General features: G+C 52.2%; 1 long non-coding RNA gene across 1 annotated transcript; it reads right to left on the bottom strand.

Moving 5' to 3' along the window:
• Positions 1 to 2,979: 2,979 nt before the first annotated feature.
• On the bottom strand, positions 2,980 to 22,385 carry LOC118147422 (uncharacterized). Its single transcript, XR_013526223.1, has 4 exons — positions 22,316 to 22,385; positions 18,735 to 18,860; positions 18,419 to 18,589; positions 2,980 to 7,308 (listed from the first exon to the last, which is right to left on the bottom strand). It is a non-coding gene; the product is annotated as an uncharacterized LOC118147422 (long non-coding RNA).
• Positions 22,386 to 22,551: the final 166 nt, after the last annotated feature.

The following is a 22,551-nucleotide window of genomic DNA, read 5'->3' as shown; positions in this document are numbered from 1 at the left end:
CAGCCCTGCCAGTGCTGGGGCCGGCGCTGGGGCTCAGGCTGCCTGCCCTCACCAAAGCTGTATGTAGGTTTCTGATGTTTAGGAGAGGGGGCATCGCCAGCCTTGGACCCTGCATGTCAGAGCTTGAGCAGGGGCCCACCTCTTCCACGTGGAGAGTGAGGGATTCTGAAGCCAACCACAGAGCAGTCTCCACACCCCTGCCACCCTTCAGTCACGTCCAAGCCTCTGATGTCCAGCCCTCACCAGCCCGGGCCTGTCTACCTCCTGTCCTCATAAAGATCAGGAGACACTTCCAATCCAGCCACCTGGTCTCTCACCCTCATGGCTCATCACACAATCCCTGCCCCAGTCCTGCCCATCAGCCAAGCCAGCCTCTGCCCCAGGCACTCGGGAGGTCTTCCCAGGGGCACCTCTGGTCATGCCCCTCCTGTGCTCATGCCTGCCAAGGCTCAGCTTTCTTTCCTGGCAACTGAGGCCTTTCTTGCTCAGATGCTCTGTGCGACTTCTCTCTCCCAGCCCCGTGTAACGGTCCTGCCTCCCTGTCATCATCCCTCCTTCCACCGACACCTCCTATTTGTCTTCCAGGGTCTGGGGTCCTCCCGGAGGATGCCCAGTGGCCTCAGGTGTTATGGGACCCCCTGCCCACTGGACACTCTTCACGACAGAGCTTGTCATGCACCCCGGAGCCCACCTGCTCCTCCAATGCCACAGCTGCCCAGCAGCTCCCGTTGCTCCAGTAGAACCATGCGGCAGGCTGGTTCTTCATACTTGAAGTCTGCTCAGGGAAGATGGGCCAGAAAAGACAGCTCCATCCCTGACCCACACCTCCATGGCTGTTCGTCAGGACTGCACTGATGTTCTAGGGGTGGGGCTGAGTGGCCAGGAGCCTGGGGGAGTGCCAGAGGCATGCAAGTCCATACCACATCCCATCACCGTGTGGACTCGCACAACGCAAGAGCAGGCTCTGGGCAGCTCACACTTCCAGGGCTCTTAGGAAATGCCTTTTAAGTTCCTTTGGGAGTAACTGGGTCTCGCTGGAGCCCCCTAGATCGGATTCAGGCAGGACTTGGGGCATCCCTTCACCTCCCTGCTCAGAAGCTTGCAGAGCTTGTCCCCTCTTGAAGGCTCTGGAAGTTCCTGCCTCTGTGAGCAGGACAGAGCCTTGCTGCCCGGCTGTGTAGACTGAGCTGTGAGGACTCAAAATCTGTTCACCGTGTAGACCAAGCTGTGAGGACTCAGAATCTGCCTGCCGTGTAGACTGAACTGTGAGGACTCAGAATCTGCCTGCCGTGTAGACTGAACTGTGAGGACTCAGAATCTGCCCGCCGTGTAGACTGAACTGTGAGGACTCAGAATCTGCCTGCCGTGTAGACTGAACTGTGAGGACTCAGAATCTGCCTGCCGTGTAGACTGAACTGTGAGGACTCAGAATCTGCCTGCTGTGTAGACTGAACTGTGAGGACTCAGAATCTGCCTGCTGTGTAGGCTGAGCTTTGAGGAGTCAGAATCTGCCTGCTGTGTAGGCTGAGCTTTGAGGAGTCAGAATCTGCCTGCTGTGTAGACTGAACTGTGAGGACTCAGAATCTGCCTGCTGTGTAGACTGAACTGTGAGGACTCAGAATCTGCCTGCTGTGTAGACTGAACTGTGAGGACTCAGAATCTGCCTGCTGTGTAGACTGAACTGTGAGGACTCAGAATCTGCCTGCTGTGTAGGCTGAGCTTTGAGGACTCAGAATCTGCCTGCCGTGTAGACTGAACTGTGAGGACTCAGAATCTGCCTGCTGTGTAGACTGAACTGTGAGGACTCAGAATCTGCCTGCTGTGTAGACTGAACTGTGAGGACTCAGCATCTTCCCCGCCGTGTAGACTGAACTGTGAGGACTCAGAATCTGCCTGCCGTGTAGACTGAACTGTGAGGACTCAGAATCTGCCTGCTGTGTAGACTGAACTGTGAGGACTCAGAATCTGCCTGCTGTGTAGACTGAACTGTGAGGACTCAGAATCTGCCTGCTGTGTAGACTGAACTGTGAGGACTCAGAATCTGCCTGCTGTGTAGGCTGAGCTTTGAGGAGTCAGAATCTGCCTGCTGTGTAGACTGAACTGTGAGGACTCAGAATCTGCCTGCCGTGTAGACTGAACTGTGAGGACTCAGAATCTGCCTGCCGTGTAGACTGAACTGTGAGGACTCAGAATCTGCCTGCCGTGTAGACTGAACTGTGAGGACTCAGAATCTGCCTGCTGTGTAGACTGAACTGTGAGGACTCAGAATCTGCCTGCTGTGTAGACTGAACTGTGAGGACTCAGAATCTGCCTGCCGTGTAGACTGAGCTTTGAGGAGTCAGAATCTGCCTGCCGTGTAGACTGAACTGTGAGGACTCAGAATCTGCCTGCTGTGTAGACTGAACTGTGAGGACTCAGAATCTGCCTGCTGTGTAGACTGAACTGTGAGGACTCAGAATCTGCCTGCTGTGTAGGCTGAGCTTTGAGGAGTCAGAATCTGCCTGCCGTGTAGACTGAGATTTGAGGAGGAGTCAGAATCTGCCTGCCGTGTAAACTGAGCTTCGAGGAGGAGTCAGAATCTGCCTGCCATGTAGACTGAGCTTCGAGGAGGAGTCAGAATCTGCCTGCCGTGTAAACTGAGATTTGAGGAGGAGTCAGAATCTGCCTGCCGTGTAGACTGAGCTTCGAGGAGGAGTCAGAATCTGCCTGCTGTGTAGACTGAGCTTTGAGGAGGAGTCAGAATCTGCCTGCCCCATAGACTGAGCTTTGAAGAGGAGTCAGAATCTGCCTGCTGTGTAGACTGAGCTTTGAGTAGGAGACAGGATCTGCCTGCCGTGTGGACTGTGTCGTGAGGACTCAGAATTGCTGACCACCCAGCTGCTTGGGTTGGGAGGGGCCGTGGAGCACCGGAGGGCCTGTGAGAACCTTCCCATGGCAGCTGATGCCTGTTAATTGTAGTCATAAAACGATAAAGGGGCCTGGAGATCAATGGGTTTTATCAGGCATTGCTGCAAGCTGCAGCTGTCGACATTGATTTTCCCGGCCCCCAACCCAGACGAATAAACACACAATCCAAAAAGTGCAGCAAGACCAGCGCTGTTCCTAGACCCCAGGCCTCAGTTCTGGAGATTTCAGCCTCTTCCAAACTCCAACCTTTGCCCAAAGGAATAGGAGAGTGTGGGGAGCAGGGGATGATGGGGACAAGAGCCAGATCATCACCCAGGAGACTCTGAAAGAGCCACAGGATCAGGGTGTGGCCTCGGTTTACTCATCGGAAGAATGAGCGGATTGACGAAGATGACCTCTGAGGTTCTAGACAGCCTTACAAATTTAAAGATTTCAAAAGGCTGCTTTGTACGATGGGGGAAAAGGCAAACTCCACATAACATAAAATTAGCCCTTTTCAGGTGAACCATTCAGTGACATTGGTGCAATCCCAAAGTGTGCAGCCAGGTGCCCATCAATAGACTGATCTGTTTTTGCATAAACAGGACAGAGATTGAGCAGAGATCTGGGAAACTGAGGGAGGCATCTTGGCTGTCACCCTGGGCCCCATGGATGTCACTGTCCCCACCCTGACAGGAATGCATTCTGGAGACCTCCCACAGGTGGGAAGGCAGCAGGACCCTGTGACATGTCCTCGGCTCCACCTGCCGCCTGAGAAGACATCGCCAACCTGCTGGGGTCCCAGGTGGTGTTCAGGCCACAGCCCCCTCTCCCTCCCTTGGGTCTGCATTTACGCAGATGCTCTTGTCACCAGTCAACAACTGTGACATAAGGAGGGCTTGAGACAGTGCCAGGTCCAGGTCCTGAGAGGGCCAGAAGGAAGGAGGCAGCCAGGCCTGAAGGAACAGGAAGCCTCTGAGAGCCCCAGGACCCAGCCCAGGCAGGAGGTAGGGCCAGGCCACAGGGGACCCGCATGGCCAAGAGATCCCCATGTGTCCCGGTGGAAGGAGCCACCTCCCAGCTCACATACAGCCTGCCTGTGCGCTGTGGAGCCACATCCTTCATTTCTGCAGAGAAGCTGGGCTTTGGGGAGAATAGAAATGAGAATCCAGCACTGTGGTGGGGAGGGGGATGCAATCACACTGATGTGTCGTGTTCAGAAAGCAAAAGACAGAATCAGAAGCGGGCAGCGACCTCAAAGATTCCTCAAGGTGCTTCATCCTCATCACACTCCAGAATCTAAAACCGGATGCTGCTTCCTGTCTTTTATTTGTCTTTATGTTTATCTCCACCGCTTAGCATGAGTGGGATCTGTTAGTGTCTGCTCATTTGCTGCCTCAGTGCTGTGTCTTCTGGAGAAAGCTGTGCTTCCGTACTTACATTCTCTGAAGACATAAAAGCTATGCTTTTTCATGAGAGCTATGAAGATGGAGGTAAATAGACATGTGAGAGGGATTCCGGTCTCCGTGTTCCAGGGGCTGCATGGGCAGTTTTTGGCTCCTGAAACAACGGGAGACAGGCGTGCAGCATCTGAGGTGATTTGGGGGAGCAGTCAGTTACTCCGGGGATCATGGGAGGAGAAGGGAGGGTGGAGGGGTGCACGTGTGCAAGTCGGTGACTCATTTCCCAGGGAGGAAGTCGAGGCTGCAGAGGTCGTGCAGGTGACCGGGGCTGCTTCCCAGTGTGATGTCTCCAAGGGCTTTTCTGAAAGGCCTGGACCGCCTCCCTCTCCTCCTCAGCCGTGGCTTCATCTGTGCAGGCTTTCTGCCGTGACCCTGGCTTCAGCAAGGGAAAGGTAATTTTTCCCTGAAGCACACGGAACGTAGTTTATGGTTGCTGCAGCGTGCGCTTCGAGAAACTCTAAATTACTGTGCTTGCCAAGACCTGCGTGCATGAATAATGGATCCAGCCCAGATGCACCAGCCTCGTGTGTGACTTCTCAAGGCGCCTCGAGAGTCTCTCAAGGGTGCTCGCCGAGGTCACAGCCTACTTGAGCTATTCTGGGAGGGGAGCAGCAGAAACCTGCAGGTGGAGAGGAAACACCATTCGTCACTGGCGTCAGCCCCCCGCCGAAGCCCCAAGAGGTGAGCTCTGAAGAGCACAGGCCTGCCAGAGGGAAGGAGCTGGCATCTGTTCAGTGCTACTCAAGAAGCAAGGGGCACCATGGCTGTGGCTCTGCAGGCACTGTCCCATTTAATCCTCCCAAATGGCCACCAGCAGCAGGGCAGGCATGGGATCAACACTCAGAACGTTCTACCAGCTCACGGCCTTCCTTCCACGATTACATGTCATGGAAGGGGAAGGTCACTTCAAAATTAGAAAGCAGAATGTGTGGGGCTATGATGACCCGGCTCCCCTGGGAAGCGGGGAGCCTCACTTGCAGTCTCTGGCTGGGCTTGGCGACCTTGAGCTCCTCACTGGCGTTCCTGGAGCACATGGTGTCACAGTGTGGATGCTGTGCCTCAGCGCCTCTCTGCCATGTGGGCAATCCCCAGTGCTGTAAATGGAGCAAGATGTCACTGGGGGAAGGGCAAAGGCTCTGCCCCAAAGGTGGCACCGTGGGTCCTTCTCGCTCTAATTCTTGCAGACACGAGGTTGACCAGTGGCTTGGCTTGGTGTGCTATATCATCAGTGGCTAACCTGCTTTGTTCTTCCCTGGTAGTGTAAATTCAGTGGCAGTTTGGGAAAGAAAAAGGAGGTTGGCACTGTGCTCACAGTGCTGGTGAAGAGGCAGGTGCGTTGCCCTGTGCGTTCCATGTTTGCTGTTCACACACAGCCCTGGAGGCAGAGTCAGGGCCCTCAACGACGTGCAGCTCCTAACCCCTGGAAACTGCAAATATGTCACCCCGTGTGGTTAAGGGGACTTTGCAGACATTCTTATGTTACAGTCTTGAGAGGGGAGATGGTCCTGGATCAGCCAGGTGGCCCGAGGCAGTCACTGGGACCCTTAGAAGGGACACAGGCAGGAGGGTCAGTGACAGGGACGGAGAGGAGAGAGCAGAAACAGAGGCAGAAGGGACGTGGGGCAGGAACTGGGAGAGCGGCAGCCCTTCCACGCCGCCCGGAGCACTGCGCACGTCCCGGCTACACCCACGCTTTGTTCCTCAAGCACACCCCATGTTTCATAGGTGTGAGATTTGCAAAAGCTGCTTCTTTCTGCCTGGGAAACAAAGTCTCAGCTCAAGCCCCTGCTCCCTAGGGAAGCTTCCCCTCATGGCTCCCCCCGCAGAGCAGGGCCCCCACCCCACAGCATTACCACAGCCCCTGACCACACACCTGCCATCACTGCCCCTCCAGTGGCAGCCCTCCCTGTCCGTACTCACAGCCTGGCTGGCTGAGGGGTGCCTTGGGCTGTTGAGCACAGCTGTGCACACACATGAGACCCCCTTGAAGGTGGATGGCTGTGGAGGTGTCAGGAGAAAGCCAGGGGCTACCTGAAGATCTCATCTCAGAGTGCAGGAGAGCACTGTCCAGACTGCTGGGGACAAGGGCTGTCGCTCTTCACAGCCACAGGGTCCAGTGTCAGGTTGCGTGCCTGGGCTCTTTGGGAGTTCCCAGTGACCGCGGCTTCTCAGCCGGGCTGCTGTCTCAGTGAGGCTGCCTCGCCCCTGGCTCTCCTCTGGGGCTGAGCTATTCCAACAGCAGAGCACAGCCTCCAGCTCCAGTCCTGGGTGCCACGCTGGCCAGAATCCGAGCAGCAGAGGAGCTTTGAGCAAAGCTGCTGTCAGGCCACTGCGGGTGGGAGTCGGAGGTTCTCAGCTCAGGCTGCTGTCGGGAAATAGGGGACATGGAGGCAGGGGCATTGCAGTGAATCTTAACCAGGAGGCAGGACAAATGAGTGAGGTGAAAGGTTGTTTTGTGGAGGAAGCATCAGTTGCTCATATTGCCGGGAACGGGGCTGTTTGGCACTTTCGGGGTCCGAACATGGTCTTGCTGTGTCTGTGCTGACTCACGATCGCAGAGGACACCTCTGCTCAGCCCCGATGTGTGGTACAAGAGGCTGTGGCCGAGCTGGTGTCCTGCTCACTGTTTCTGCTGCACAAGAAACCCTGGGCCCACGTGTGAGCGGCAGGCATGGTCAGGGCTGCGTCTGCTCCCAGAAATGCAGGTAACGCTCCTGCTCTCAGCTGCCTTGGGAGCCCTGGTGTGCCACCTGGCCCTGCGTTGGTGGCGAGGCTCGCTCGGCTGCATTCACGCACTCCCTGGTCCTGGTGCCTCGACAACGCGGCAATGCGGGAGCGGACCCGGGCGGCTGTCATGTCTCAAGTGAGTCCGTGTTACCTTCATCAGGCTTCAGCCCAGGTGTGCGTCTCAACCTTCAGCAAACAATGGTATCCAGAGAGAAACCGGGCGTCGGAAAATCTAGAAAAGCATCAAGGAAAGCTGGGTTTGTTGAAAACAAATGATTTCAATGAGAAAAGAAATAGAGAGTCAGAGAGAGGAAAAGTCAGGAAGACAGACCCAGAGAGAGAGAGAGAGAGAGAGCACGCTATGGTATATTAATTTCTGATGCAGTGCCTTAAAAGCAAGGTTTAACTAAAGAAAATTATAAATTAAAATATTTTCTGTACGGTTACAGAGAATAAATCTTACTACTTATTAAGTTTTATTTATCCTCATTTCAGCTTTTTAATTTATAGGCTACTTAAGCCCAGCTAGTAATAAGAGTCAAAAGAACGTTACCTCTTAAGACAACCTTGCATGCAGATTGTTTTATACGAGCCCAGGGAATTAGAAATTTTTTTGGAGCATGTTTCTTTTGCTCAGATTTGTAAGCTGTATTAGGAAGCATATAAAACAGTACACATTTTTCGAATACCATGAAGTAAAGAAGCAGGCTGCTGCTGGAGGCATTTGAACCCCATCTGATACAACTGGTGACCTTCCCAGGGTCCGCCTGCCACTGTGGGGAGGTGAGGTTGGCACAGCTTTCTGAGTAGCCGGGGCTTCCGAGCACCAGGCCAAGCCAGAAGCAGCAGCCCCATGGTCTGCAAAGCCCCCACTAGGGGAAAAACGGGCAGAGACAGAGCTGAGAGGCCCTGAGGCAGAGACCTGAGGCCACCAGGCAGACGCGGGACTCACCGTCCTCGGGGAACAAGGGCAGCCCAGGCTGCAGGGAACCAACCGACACACAAAGAGGCCAAACCTCAGCCCCTCACCACCGGGAAATGGGCTTCTACGCAGCGGCACCTGGATTGCAGCAGGCCCCCTAGCACAAGACCCAGTCATGCCACGTGAAATTCAATGGCCACGGTGCTGAGCAGGCATGGCACTGGCACGACGCTGGGCTCCCTGCTGTCACATTTCCTTACGCCGAGCAACTTGGCTTCTGGCAGAGGAGGCACCTTGGCCTTAAGAGGCTGAGTCCTGACTTGCCAGCTCTGAATGCCCACCAGCCGCTATGTCTGCGCCAGGCGCTCGGCCCCTTGCTAGAGGCCGGTTGTGCTCTGGGGTTTGGTCTCTCTTTCTGTAACTGGGTAGGGATCCAGGGTCCAATCCAGCCCCTCTGGGGAGTAGGCATCAGGGAATGTCAGGTCATTCTGCCTCATGCTCCGGAAGTTTGGACCACAGTAACCAAGTCAGGCTGGATGACCTTGCCAGGGTCAGTGCCAGCCCACCTGGGCCGCCGGAAGTCCTGGAGCACCAGAGCTTCAGCAGCTGGAGAAGGGCCTCCTCAGCCTGTGGACCCCTGGGCTGTCTCCCCTTGTCTGACTCAGTGCCAACTTGAGAGCATCTGGTGCCAGCAGAGGAACTGCGGGAGGCCCAGCCATGGCACAGGGGACCCAGCGGAGGCCCTGGCAGGCCTTGAGGTAGAACCTGTCCAGGGGGCACCCTTAATTTCTTGACTTACTCTTACATAACCACCAGTGACAGCACCCAACAACCATACAACAAACACAAGCACATCACCACAACACACAACCACACAGCAGAACAGCCACACAGCAGAATAAAACACAACCACAGACCCACACACCACAACACAGCATCACAACACAACCACACAGCAGAACAGCCACGCAGCAGAATAAAACACAACCACAGACCCACACACCACCACAACACAGCATCACAACACAACCACACAGCAGAACAGCCATACCACAGAATAAAACACAATCACAGACCCACTCACCACCACAACGCAGCATCACAACACAACCACACAGCAGAACAGCCACACCACAGAACAAAACACAACCACAGACTCAGACACCACCACCACAACACAGCACAGCATCACAACACAACCACACAGCAGAACAGCCACACAGCAGAATAAAACACAACCACAGACCCACACACCACCACAACACAGCATCACAACACACAACCACACAGCAGAACAGCCACACAGCAGAATAAAACACAATCACAGACCCACACACCACCACAACACAGCATCACAACACAACCACACAGCAGAACAGCCACACAGCAGAATAAAACACAATCACAGACCCACACACCACAACACAGCATCACAACACAACCACACAGCAGAACACCCACACAGCAGAATAAAACACAATCACAGACCCACACACCACCACCACAACACAGCATCACAACACAACCACACAGCAGAACACCCACACAGCAGAATAAAACACAATCACAGACCCACACACCACCACCACAACACAGCATCACAACACAACCACACAGCAGAACAGCCACACAGCAGAATAAAACACAATCACAGACCCACACACCACAACACAGCATCACAACACAACCACACAGCAGAACAGCCACACAGCAGAATAAAACACAACCACAGACCCACACAACCAACACCACAACACAGCATCACAACACAACCACACAGCAGAACAGCCACACAACAGAACAAAACACAACCACAGACCCACACACCACCACAACACAGCATCACAACACAACCACACAGCAGAACAGCCACACAACAGAATAAAACACAACCACAGACCCACACACCACCACAACACAGCATCACAACACAACCACACAGCAGAACAGCCACACAGCAGAATAAAACACAACCACAGACCCACACAACCAACACCACAACACAGCATCACAACACAACCACACAGCAGAACAGCCACACAGAAGAATAAAACACAACCACAGACCCACACAACCAACACCACAACACAACATCACAACACAACCACATAGCAGAACAACTACACCACAGAACAAAACACAACCACAGACCCACACACCACCACCACAACATAGCATCACAACACAACCACAGACCCACACCACAACACAGCATCACAACACAACCACACAGCAGAACAGCCACAATACAGAACAAAACATAACCACAGACCCACACCACCACCACCACACAGCGTCACAACACAACCACACAGCAGAACAACCACATAACAGAGCACAACACAACCACACACCAACACCACAACACAGCATCACAACACAATCACTCAGCAGAACAACACAACAGAACACAACCACAGACCCACACCACCACCACCACACCACAACACAGCATCACAACACAACCACACAGCAGAACAGCTACACAGCAGAACAAAACACAATCATGGACCCACACACCACCACAACACCACAACACAGCATCACAACACAACCACACAGCAGAACAGCCACACAACAGAAAAAACACAACCACAGACCCACACACCACCACAACACAGCATCACAACACAACCAAACAGCAGAACAGCTACACAGCAGAACAAAACACAATCATGGACCCACACACCACCACAACACAACCACACAGCACATCAACCATACAACAGAACAAAACACAACCACAGACCCACACCATCACGCAATACCACAACAACACAGCTGTACAATAGCAGAACACCAATAACACAACACCACGCAGCAGCAGGGCGTCCCTGCCCAGCATCTCCCCAGCTGCTCTGAGGGCGGTGGCCCGGCTCTTCCCCTCCTCAGTCTTCCACAGGAATTCCTGCCCACCCTGGCCTCATCTGAGACTCAGTGCAGTAGAAGCAGGAGGAGACAGGCAGGAGGTGCAAGCTGAAAGCCGCCAATGGCCGGGCGGGAGGACAACTTGAGGTGGAAGCGGACAGAGCTCAGCTCAGGAGCAGGCGTGGCTTGAGAGGGGCAAGGGGCTGCACCCTGTCCTCCAGGCTCAGAGCCCCTGGGACCGGGTCCTCTGAGTGCAGCTCTTGCCATCGCATCCCTCCACCTCTGGGACCCCTGTCCACCATTCCAGCCACCACCTCCCTCCACCTCTGGGCACCCTGTCCACCGTTCCACCCACTGCCTCTCTCCACCTCTGGGCACCCTGTCCATCCTTCCACCCACTGCCTTCAGAAAACCTGGTGTCCTCAGCTGCCTGCACCCTGTGTGCTCCCAGATCCCACGTGGCTCCACACAGCCCTCGGCTGTTCTGCCTGACATGGAAAGGACAAAGGCTGAACACAGTAGCAGCGCCTGCACGGCACAGGCTGTGGCATTTACAGAACTCATCCACACGTTGCCTGAGTGGCTCCTGTACAACCTTGTGAGAAAGGACACTGATGAGAGGCCACGGGCTGGCCAGCATCCACGCTCTCCCCTCCTTCCTGGGCACACAGCTGGGCTTGGGTCTCCAGCCCCCTTGGGCTGCAAGATGGAGCTCTGGTCACCAGAACGTGAGCAGAGAGCCCAGCCCCACTTCCAGGCATGCACCTGAGAGGCTCCTTTGAGCCTGAATTTCCTCCCCTGTGGGGTGACGGGGGAACCCTCTGAGGGTCGGCGGGAGGAGCCACTGCACGGAAGGGCCAGGGTTGGCCCAGAGCCCTGCTGACCACCATTCTCCTGTGATGTGAGAAACGGTGCGGCAGGGAGAAGGAGGCCTCCGGGGACACACCGTGAGGCCTGCAGGGTCAGGCGGCCTCACCTTCATTCTGTTCCCAGGGCACCTGCTTGCTCAGTTCAGTCCAGCCGTGGTGAGAAACAGACTTCAGTGGTGCTAAGCCGCTGCAATCGGGGTTCCTATAGGAGTCATACCCCGTCCTGACTCATGCAGGCGGATGGGTATTTTGTGTTTCCTTTTCCAAAGTGAGGAAACCATGCCTATAAAGCTGTATAATGTACCTGAAGTCACACAGCAGAAAACTGAGCAGAACTCCTGTTAGCATGCAAGGTGCTGGTGTAGACCACCTGGAGGGTTTATTCTTCTGTTTCACAGACCTGGCACCGGCCCCTCACGTCCAGGGCAGGTGTGAGTGCAGGGAGCCTGGGGCTTATTCTATCATTTACCCCACGCAGCCCTCACACGGAGCCGCGCAGGTGTGGGTATGGCTCAGGAGGTTTTTGCGTGGGTAACCCCGGGTCACTGCGGAATGCGAGTTCTCCGTAAGTTTAGTTTATTTAATTCAACTTTAAGTTGGATAATTATTGTTTACTTTGGGAAGAAGTCGTTGAATCTCAATTGTTGAAGACGACGAATGACCCTTGAGTATAAAAGTTAGGGAAAGATAAGCGTGAAGAGCTGTAATTAATGCACTGAAGACGGATGTGACAGGGAGCTCCGTGCTGTCACACCTACGCGTCATGTCTCCAGGAGGTAACGGGGAGGGTGCGGGGGAGGCGGCTGAGCCGTTTTGAAACTATACAGAGCTGTATTTGAACCCCTTTCAGCAGCTTTCTGTGGGACTCGTCTAGCACTCATTCCTTTTTTCCGTGAAACAATGTGAAAAAGTCCTATTTCCAGGGTCGTTATTAAAAACCAACAGTTATTAATCATTTACTCTGTGTCATGAGCTGCTTCATGCACATCTAGACACAGTCTTACTTCATCGGGCTACGGAGGCTGCTGAGTGGCAGAACAGAGCTCAAGTCTGCATGTCTCTGACTGCAGAGCCCACGTGTTTACCCCAGAGCGCAATGTGAGTTCAGATTAAAGAGACCACTGCTGCGAAATGAAAAGCAAGGCCCTTTGATCTGGCAACTCTGAGCCAGCTCGCGCCTCCCTCCCGGCCCTCCTTCCTCTCCCCACACCTCTCAGAGCCTGGAGGTGGGATCCTGACCCTCCCATCTGGCCGCCCTCCACTCCTCACGTCTTAGCTGTCCAAATCCGAGTAGGCCCAGGAGGAGATGCCACTCAGAAAACTCTTTGGGGACTTAAAAACATTGAGGTCTAATTCATAAACCATTCTGGAGATTTTAAAATCTAGACACAGAGAGAAACTGTTCTGGTGCTGGTCATGAAGATTCCAATCTCAGAGCAGGAAGTGGCCAGAAACCATGGCCCCAGCCTTCTTCCCAGAGAGAGGAAACCTGTGAGAAGCCCAGTGAGGAGGAAGCGCTGGGGGCACCTGCCCTGGGCTCTGCACCCCGCCGTGTGCCGCTCCCATGAGCTGGTTATGTGGGCCGAGTGTTCCCCTTGGAGGGTGCACAGCCTAAGCTGGCTCTCGCCTCCTGCAAGCGTTCGCTCATCCACACAGGTACATATCACTATGTTTCACTGACAGAATCCTGACAGCTGTAATCCATGCCGTGACTCGAGCAGTCGCAGGGAAGGAGCCAGCCCCTCTGCCTGGAATTCTCTGCCTTCCGTCCTTGTAGTGTTCACTCCTTTCTAAGATCTCATCTTCACAGTCTTCCCCGACCAGCTTCTCTGAGGGATGCCCTCCCTCCTGTCCATCATGTCCACGTGACTGCCTGATGTTCATTGCCACCAGGTCACTTATTTCAACAACACACTTACTTGTTTATATGATTATTTTCTGTCTACTCCCATTATTTGGGATAATTCCAGCGGTGTGAGTATCAGAACGCTGAAAACAACTGGGTCTTAAATCAGACAGAGGTTCATTTTTACCTCAAATAAAATAAGTTCAGAGATAAGTGGTCTGGGGCTGGTGTGACGGCTCCACAGACATCAGGGACCCTGGTTTCCTCAGTTCTGCTCCTCAGCCATCCCCACACATGACACGACCCCTGCTTTGAGAAGGCTGCTTGAGCTCCTGCCCTCGAATTCCTATTCCAGCCAGCAGGAAGTGGCTTCCTCCCTGTAACAGAGATGCCTTCTCCTTTATAAAGGCACCTGCTGGAATTTTCGCCCCACTCTTCTGCTCACGCCTTTGGGATCAGAGCCCACACTCATGGCCACTTTTGTCCACAGAGGAAATGAGGGAGTATATTCTTATCCTTTTACTCACTAAGAATTTGAAATTTTACAATCAGGAAGGGATAAACTAATACTGGGGGGAAAATCCCTGTCCTTCTCCACTCACAGACAGCGACACACAGGAAGGAAGGTGCCATGTCTTTGTGGCTGACCAGGAGATACCCACCACTGTGCCCAGCCAGCACCCACTGCACAGCTGTGAAAAAATGAATGTACGGAGTAAGTGAACTCTTGCCCAAAAGTGAAAACTTATCTAGATTATTCAGAGACTCGAACAACAGCTAGAATGCATGAAAAACTCCTTTCTGGCTGGGCGTGGTGTCTCATGCCTACAATCCCAGTACTTTGGGAGGCCAAGGCAGGTCGATCACTTGAGGTCAGAAGTTTAAGACCAGCCAGGTCAACATGGTGAACCCCGTCTCTACTAAAAATGAAAGAATTAGCCTGGGGTGGTGGCAGGTGCCTGTGGTCCCAGCTACTGGGGAAGTTGAGGCAGGACAGTCACTTGAACTCAGTAGGCAGAGGTTACAGTGGCCAAGATCACATCAGTGCACACCAGCCTGGGCTACAGAGTGAGACTCTGTCTCAAAGAAGAAAAAATAAAAGAAGAAAAACTCCTCTTTCTTATGTGTTATTATGAATAGAATTAGCAAATCACTAGGATGAAACACAAGAAAACATGATTCTAATAATTTCTCTCTATATATACCCAAGAGTGTTCATCTGTTGGTTTGCATTCCCTCACCTCCTTCTAGAAATTTGTGTCCCCTGCTCCTGTTGAAGGGATGGAGAGTGCGCCAACCCTCTTGTTATCTGAATCCCATACGTCCTGCTCCTGTTGAACGGATGGGGAATGCACTGGCCCTCTGGTCATCTGCGTCCCATGTGCCCCGCTCCTGCTGAAGGGATGGAAAGCGTACCTTCTGCAGCTGGGATCCAGTCCCCACGGGCTGCTGAGGTTGGCAGAGCTGCTGAGAGACCTCTCTGTCCCGACGCCCAGAATCCGACGACGTGGATCCGCACTCGGGCTGCACGCGTCCTTGGTTCCCACTGCCTCGTTTGGTTTCCAGGCAGCCTCCTTCCTGAGCATCCTGCCTCCGCAGCCACCGCCCAGCATCTCCTCTGCAGCCCTGCGTCCTCCTGCCTCACGGTTAGTGACGTTCCCAGGCTCCACTGCTGTCCTTCACCTCTCACTCCCAGGAAAGCCTTATCCCAGCTCATGGCTGTCACGGCCCACACAGCATGTGCAGACAGAGACACATCTACCCACCGAGTTACTCTTAGGCACCTCGTCAGAACCCGAAGCTCAAGTTCCTCTGGGGTTCCCAGCCATGCCTATCTCCCAGATGCGGCCTCTCCAAACTCCAGAGCAGCCTGGATTTCCTCTCCCATCCCCTCACATGCCTCTTAGCACCCAGTCCTGCTGGTTTCACCCTCACACACTTCCTGCCTCTGCCTCTGCACCCCGTGGACGCTGACCTAACATCTCCCTGTGGCCTCCCAGGTTCTGCCCCAGTGTCTGCACAGGCTCCACACTTTCACCCAAGGTGGGCCCAGAAACGTTTCCCACAGAAGCCTGATTACACACGCAACCTCTCTGAGTGGAAGTCTCCCTGTTACCCCAGACCCATCTGTGGGTGCTGATGGTGATGTTTTTGATACCTATGCAGCCCAGCACCCCAGGGTATCCAACACACATCCCGTGGCCGCCTGAGTCCCCCGGACTCCCTGAAACACTGTGCCCTCCCCCAACACCCTTCTCTGCTTATGAGCAACTTCCCCAGCCTGCGTTTGGCCCAACTAATCAGGTTCACCTTGACACTCAGCTCGGATGTCTCCAAGAGGCTTTTGTCACCTGTTCACCTTGGTGCTAGTTATAACTGCGCTTAATTACTTGTGTAGAAGTGGGACTTGGTCGCACCCTCAGGGCAGCAGTCCGAGGCCACGTCTGACTTGCTCACTGCTGCATCCATGAAACCCAGCCCAGGGTCCAGCGCACAGGAGGGTTTCGAGCCTCGTGGGTACATTCACCCCCTGCCTGTCTCCTCCTCAGACTCAGGATGTCAGCGGCAGGGCCTGGAATCCTCAGAGCCTCTGTCCCAAGCTGGGGGCTCCTCCCCTAGGAGCTGTTCCTGTTGCTCAGGCTTGGGCGCTCTCCCTGATGAGACGTTTCCGCAGTTAGGCAGGGCCCAAGCAGCCATCAGAGGAATGTCATTCCTACTTGGACAACACGTGCACACTTGCTTTTTATTAATAGGTTGTTTGGGGAAAGATGAGGCTCCTATTGGAGTTTTTAAAATCCCAACGCCAAGGGGAGGCTCCCGGGAGTCCGGGGCATGACACAGCCTGGGTCCCAAGAGGTGAACCCCATGCCTCTCCAGGGCCTCAGCCAGCCTTTCCTGGGCTCCCTGCATCTCTGAGGGGTCAGGCAGCTTCCCAGGTCCTGAAAACCTTTGCAACACAGTCCTGGGGTAACGTACCTGAGCTGCACTGCAGACCCCGCCACACCCTCCTGAAGTTCCCCAGGGCTGCCCGTGGCCTGCAGGAGAAAGGGCCCTTAGCCCAGACCTCCATCAGGTGCAAGCAGCAGGCAGCTCTGCCCACGTCTCGGACAGTGCCCAGCATGGTGCTTGCACAGGACAGGTTCTCAGTGGCTCCTCGGGTACCTGTGTGTTACAGGTTTTGCATGTCTTCATCAGATCCTTAATCGGCTGCTTGTGTTTTCTTGCTGTTAGGAAGAATTAGCCTGTGCCGATATTCTGGTCATTTTATTGCTGTCTAGATGTGATTTCCTGCACAGACCTCTATGGGAAATGAGGCAGGTGCAAAAATTTGCAGGTGCCCTGGGGCCTGAGAAAGACAAAGACGCAGACACAGAGAATAGCAGGGAGGGAAAAGTGCCCCACGCCGGGCAAACAGGAGTGGGCGACGCAGACCTGGTTGGAGGGTGGGGCCAGTTAGGAGAGTCATGAGGTGAAAGAACAGGGAGGCAGCTGGGAAGAAAAACAATCTTTACAGTCCCTGGAGGGAATTCAGAACTGATGCCTTCATCCCTTTAGCTGAATTCTGATTCTTAAATAAAAGCAGACTATAAAGTATACACACTTTGTGTGTGTGTGTGTATGCTGTATGTGCATTTGCATGTGTACATACATACTACGTGTGTGCATGTTGTGCGTATGCTACATGTGTGTTTGTGTGTGTATACTGTGTATGTGCATGTTTTGTGTTCTGTGTGTGTTTGTATACTACATTTGCATTTGTGCTTATGGGGGCATGCTATGCTTGTGAAAGTTCTTTTATGTTTTGTGAGTGTTTGCCTGTGTGCATGTGTGTGTTACATATATAATTGTGTGTATGCCATGTGTACATGTTATATGTGCTATGTGTGTGTTTGTGTGTGTATGCTGTATGTGTGCCTGTGTGTGCCTACATAATATACATGCATGCACAATTGTGAGCATATGCATATGTGCATGAGGTGTATGCTTGTGTATGTTGCACACGTGCTTGTGTGTGTGTAACCTGTGTGTTTGTATGCTGTGTGAATTTATGCCATATATATGTTTGTGTGCTAATGTGTGTGCCTACACACTAGGTGTGTGTAGAGTGTGTGTGCACTCTATGTGATTGTGTGTATGCTATATGTGTGTGCTGTATGTGTGTTTGTGTATGCTGTGTGTGTGCATGTGTATGCTGCACGCATGTTTTATGTGCTGTGTATGCACATGTGTATGTTTGGGTGTATATTATGTGTGTGGGCACGTGTGTGTGCATTTATACTGTGTGTACGCACATGTACAGCCTTCTGTTCAGAGTACAAGACACGCAGTCCTCCACAGGGCCACGGATACAAGCCAGGGAGCCCAGGTCTGTGGCCTGTCTGCCCCTGCCCTCTGGATACAAGCCAAGCAGAGCCAGCTTCTCACCCCACATGCTCAGGACACCACGGACTTTGCCAAATTGTAACTCACTGTCCTTCACAAGCTGACCCTTAGCTTCCACTGCAAAGTGCCTACCTACCTTTACACTGCTGCCCCGAATAGACTGCACACCTGGTGTTAGCGTCTACAGACAAATGCCTCACTGCTGTCCAATAAATACCGATGATGCTGGTGAAGTTATGACCTTAGCCCAGCATTGCTCATTGGAGTGATAAACCAGCAGCCTTGACTCATTCCAAAAGCAGTTTAAAAAAACAAACGAAGCAAGATAATTCAATGACAGTTCATAACTTAAATTTTAGAGACAGTTAGGCTGTGGGCTCCCTGATCATTAATTCCCATCTCCTGACTGCATGGACGATGCTGCTTTCCTCTGATACCAAGTTAGAAAACTCACGTCTTTGTCTGCTGAAGCAGAGAACCACCGGCAGAGCCTCGGTGCCACGAAGCCCACCTGCACACGCTTCTCAGCTCAGCCGGCACTTGCTGCCTCATCTTCAATCAGGGCATCGGGCCATTCGGTTTAAATAAAAGACTCCAAGATGCTGAAGGCAGCTTTGGAGAAACCCTAAAAGGGGCAGGTGAGAAGCGAATGGCTAACAGGAAGCAGGGAGCTGCACTTCTCCCCTCTGTGAGAAGCTCAGCAAGTCACACAGAAAGGTCTCGCGTTTGATGTCCGTGAGCGATGTCCCATCAGAGTTAATGGGACTTACCCTGTACACGGAAGCGTGAGAGCCAGTGATCTCAACCTCAGCTCTAGACAGCCCGTCCTTATTCAGGACCCTCCGGCGTCCTCTGCCTTTACGGCCTTTCCATGTTCTCTCCTGCAGTTCCGTTTCCTACCGAGTCAAATCACAAGTTCAGAGTTTTGAGAATCTCCAAGTCTTGTCAGAGTGAGACTTGGCTAAGATATAAATTTGGCAAAGACACGGTCCATTGGAAGATATCTCTTTTTATTTCACCTGCATAAAATAATGAGGCTCTTAAAAATTGCTCTAATTTTCCTGAAAAATAATAGAGTTTGAGGTGATATCGGTAGAGGGATTAATAAGGACAATAAAACATGTTTTGTGGACCAAAGCAAAGAAATAAAACAGAAAGCGTCGTGATGGAAGTGGATAGGTCTGGGCAGGAGTGGCTGCACATTGACGGTAACGAACACATGGAATAAATGAAGACATAAGGCAAATGTAGCAAAGCATTCATTCAAGCCCCTGACTTATTTCCAGGGAGGGAAGGCAGGTCGACAGATGGTAAAACGTCAGGAATGCAGGATTCAGATAAATTTTAAGAGGACAGGTGTGCAGGACAGAATAGCCTTTCCTGCTCTGCAGTCGCTCCCTCTCTAATATTTAACTGCTGGTTGGATCCCAAGGCACAGCCCGCGTGAGGTGCCCATCGCAATGTGCACTTACAAAAGGCCGTACGTCTTGTCTCTGCTACGAGGCGGAACCTTAATCCACTCTGAGAGATGTAGGCTCCTTCCCGTCTCCAGCAGGGATGCTGAGGAGCCTACATTCAGGAAGGAGCTCTCTCTTAGAAAGAGATCCTGCTATTACAGCTGGGCTCTGATGGAAAATACCAGAAGTCATAAAGACATGAACGTGTCTGGCGATACACAAGAGTAATACTTTATGTGTGAAAACACTATATCCACGTTCAATAAGAAGCGGCAAATGAAAAATATTTGCTACATGTGACAGGTCGACATGCTTAAAATATAAAGAGATCTAAAAAAACAAAATAACACTGGCAAGGAAAATATAAGTGATAATAAATATGTGAAAATATTGTAATTTGTTAAAATTATCATTCAAATTAAGATAAAAGTTATCTATTGTTTGTACCTATCAAATTGGTAGAAATGAAAATACTAATAAATGCTAATGAAAATTTTGGAATAAGTGAAAAAATAGAGTTCTCTTGTATGTTGGTAAGAATATAAGCTAGAGAAGAATTTCTGGAGGATACCTGGTTGATTTTTATTAAAAGCCAGCTACATGCATACTTTTCGACCTGGAAAGGTCTCATTGAAGATTTGCCGTAAGAGCAAAAAGACTGACATACAATGTAGTTTAGTGCAGTCTCTTCAAGAGTCATCAGAGGATGACTGGTTAAAGCCACTCGTGTATCCAGCAAATACCTGTGGACTGTCTGCCATGGGTCACTTATTATTCTGTGTTCTTTTAATGCAGCAGCGGGAAAAAGGGCGAAGACCCTAGCCTGGTGAAGCTTCTATTTTAGCTAAGGATACAGACAATATATCATTAAATACATCATAAAATGGTAGACAGCAATGCATCCCATGAAAGGAAATTTTAAAAGGAAAGAAATGGAGAGTGATAGAGTTCTCCTCCCACAGAGGTACTTAGAAGCCACTAAAACAATGTCACAGAGAGTGTTTAATAAATTGTAAAAAGTCTAGGATATTCTAAAATATAAAAGGATATTATGGCCGGGCGCGGTGGCTCACGCCTGTAATCCCAGCACTTTGGGAGACTGAGGCAGGCGGATCATGAGGTCAAGAGATCGAGACCATCCTGGCCAACATGGTGAAACCCCGTCTCTACTAAAAATACAAAACGTTAGCTGGGCATGGTGGTGCGTGCCTGTAATCCCAGCTACTCAGAAGGCTGAGGCAGGAGAATTGCTTGAATCCGGGAGACAGAGGTTGCGGTGAGCCGAGGTCGTGCCATTGCACTCCAGCCTGGTGCCTGGTGACGGAGTGAGACTCTGTCTCAAAAACAAGGATATTATTAACCAATAGATGCAATACAATACTCTTAACGTCATGTAGAAACTAACTAATGCGCTGGAAGAAAACGGAAGAGCCCTGAAAGGTTCCCAGTTGTTTTCTCTGGCTTAGGAGATTATACATGATTATTTTTAAAGCTATTTCTTCTATTTTCCAAAATTTCTACTCAATTGTGTACTTGTACCAAAAAAAAGAAATACAAAAGGGTTCAGGTTGTTTTTTTTTTTTTTTTTTTTTTTTTTTTTGCTTGTTTGTTTTTTTAAATAGCAATAAATCTCTTTCCTTAGCAACTTGTTTTCTGCATGGGATGAGTTGATATGAGCTTAAGGGGCGTGTGCGACAAGGCCGGACGTGATGAGAAGCTGGGGGAACACTGCTGCTGGGTCCTCCTCCCCCTGAAGAGTACTCACAGCCCAGGGTTCCGTCCCTCCCTGCAGTGTCAAGGGCAAGACCGAGGGCTGCAGGTGGCAGATGGTGAGAAACCTTTGCGCCATGGGTGCCCAGCAGTGTGGGGGTAGCAGCCAGTGTAAGTGGGGCCTCCAAGATCATGCACAAATCAGAGAATCCATAAGGGTCCCCCCAGTGCTCCAATCCTGTCTTTATAGCTCGGCCTCGGCTCAAAACAGCCTCATTGCAACAGCACTCAGGTTTTGGTGAACAAGAGCAAGCATTCTTTAAAAATAGGTGAACTGTAGCAGCACATGCACGACATTTTCAGGCTATGAAATGGTAAAACCACGAGGACGTGCTGATGGAGATGAGACCAGCTTTGAAAGACCCACAACATGCAGCAGCCATTTCGTTCCCGGGCAGAGTCAGGGCCCAAGTGTGCAGCGTTCATAACGCCTTCTTCACTGGGAGTGCTTAAATTTACAAAACCTATTCCCATTCACCACTGTACCTATTTTTAGACAGCAGTGTGTTGAGTAGAGGGGCTCTTATCTCCCCTTGAAAGAATAAAAGTGACCCACGGAGAGGCAGCCAGCGCAGGAACCCTGACTTCTGCCTCTGAGTGGCCACAAGGGAGTCAGCACGGAGCCCTCGCACGTGGCTGTCGCTGGGTTAACTGCCAGGGCACCCAGTGAAGATGGTGGCAGGCTGCTCCGATTCAGAACAGAGAGCTGTTTATCTTATACTTTTGCATCCCAAAGGATTGAATTTGGCATTTTTGAACCTTCAGATTATAGCCTCTCAGGGGCTCAGCCTGAGGTTTACAAGAAAATGGATGCGAAGCCGAGCAGCCTATGCCTGGGAGGAACCCATCCAGAAGGGCTGGCTTCTTGCTCTCTGTGTCCATCGACCAGGACTGCAAACGCTTCCCCTGGCGGGGCCAGCCAGCCTGCCTGCGGCCTGGGCGCCTTGGGAAATCGCCAGCACTTCACTGTCATGGAACGCTTTGTGGGAAGCCACTCCTACGCCGGCTGCAGACGCTTTGAAGAAAAGGAAGGCTCCATAGGCTTGCAATGCCAGGAGGGGACATACAATCTGCCTTTGGTGTCACTGGCAAGGAGAGGTTCATTTTGAGGGCGTGCATCCTACCTTGAGCAGGGCGGTTCAGCTGCTGTGTCCAGCTTTTCCCCACATTGCTGGGAGCTTTCTCCCAGACTGCAGCAGCCTCCGGCCCCTCCCTGAATTTTTGGCTCTGTCTGCTCTGCTTGTGCTCGCCGTTCAGACGCAGGCCTTAGCTTTGCACTGTTCTGCTTTGTTTCTGCATGTGCTACTGGGGAGCTCATTCACTTTGGATGCCTGTGGCAAGTCCAGTGGGCAGTGCTTGG

This window comes from Callithrix jacchus, chromosome 14 (assembly GCF_049354715.1).
Source record: "Callithrix jacchus isolate 240 chromosome 14, calJac240_pri, whole genome shotgun sequence".
Taxonomy (NCBI): domain Eukaryota; kingdom Metazoa; phylum Chordata; class Mammalia; order Primates; family Cebidae; genus Callithrix; species Callithrix jacchus.
The sequence above is the reverse complement of the archived record's forward strand: the minus strand, read 5'-3'. Positions and strand labels throughout refer to the sequence as shown.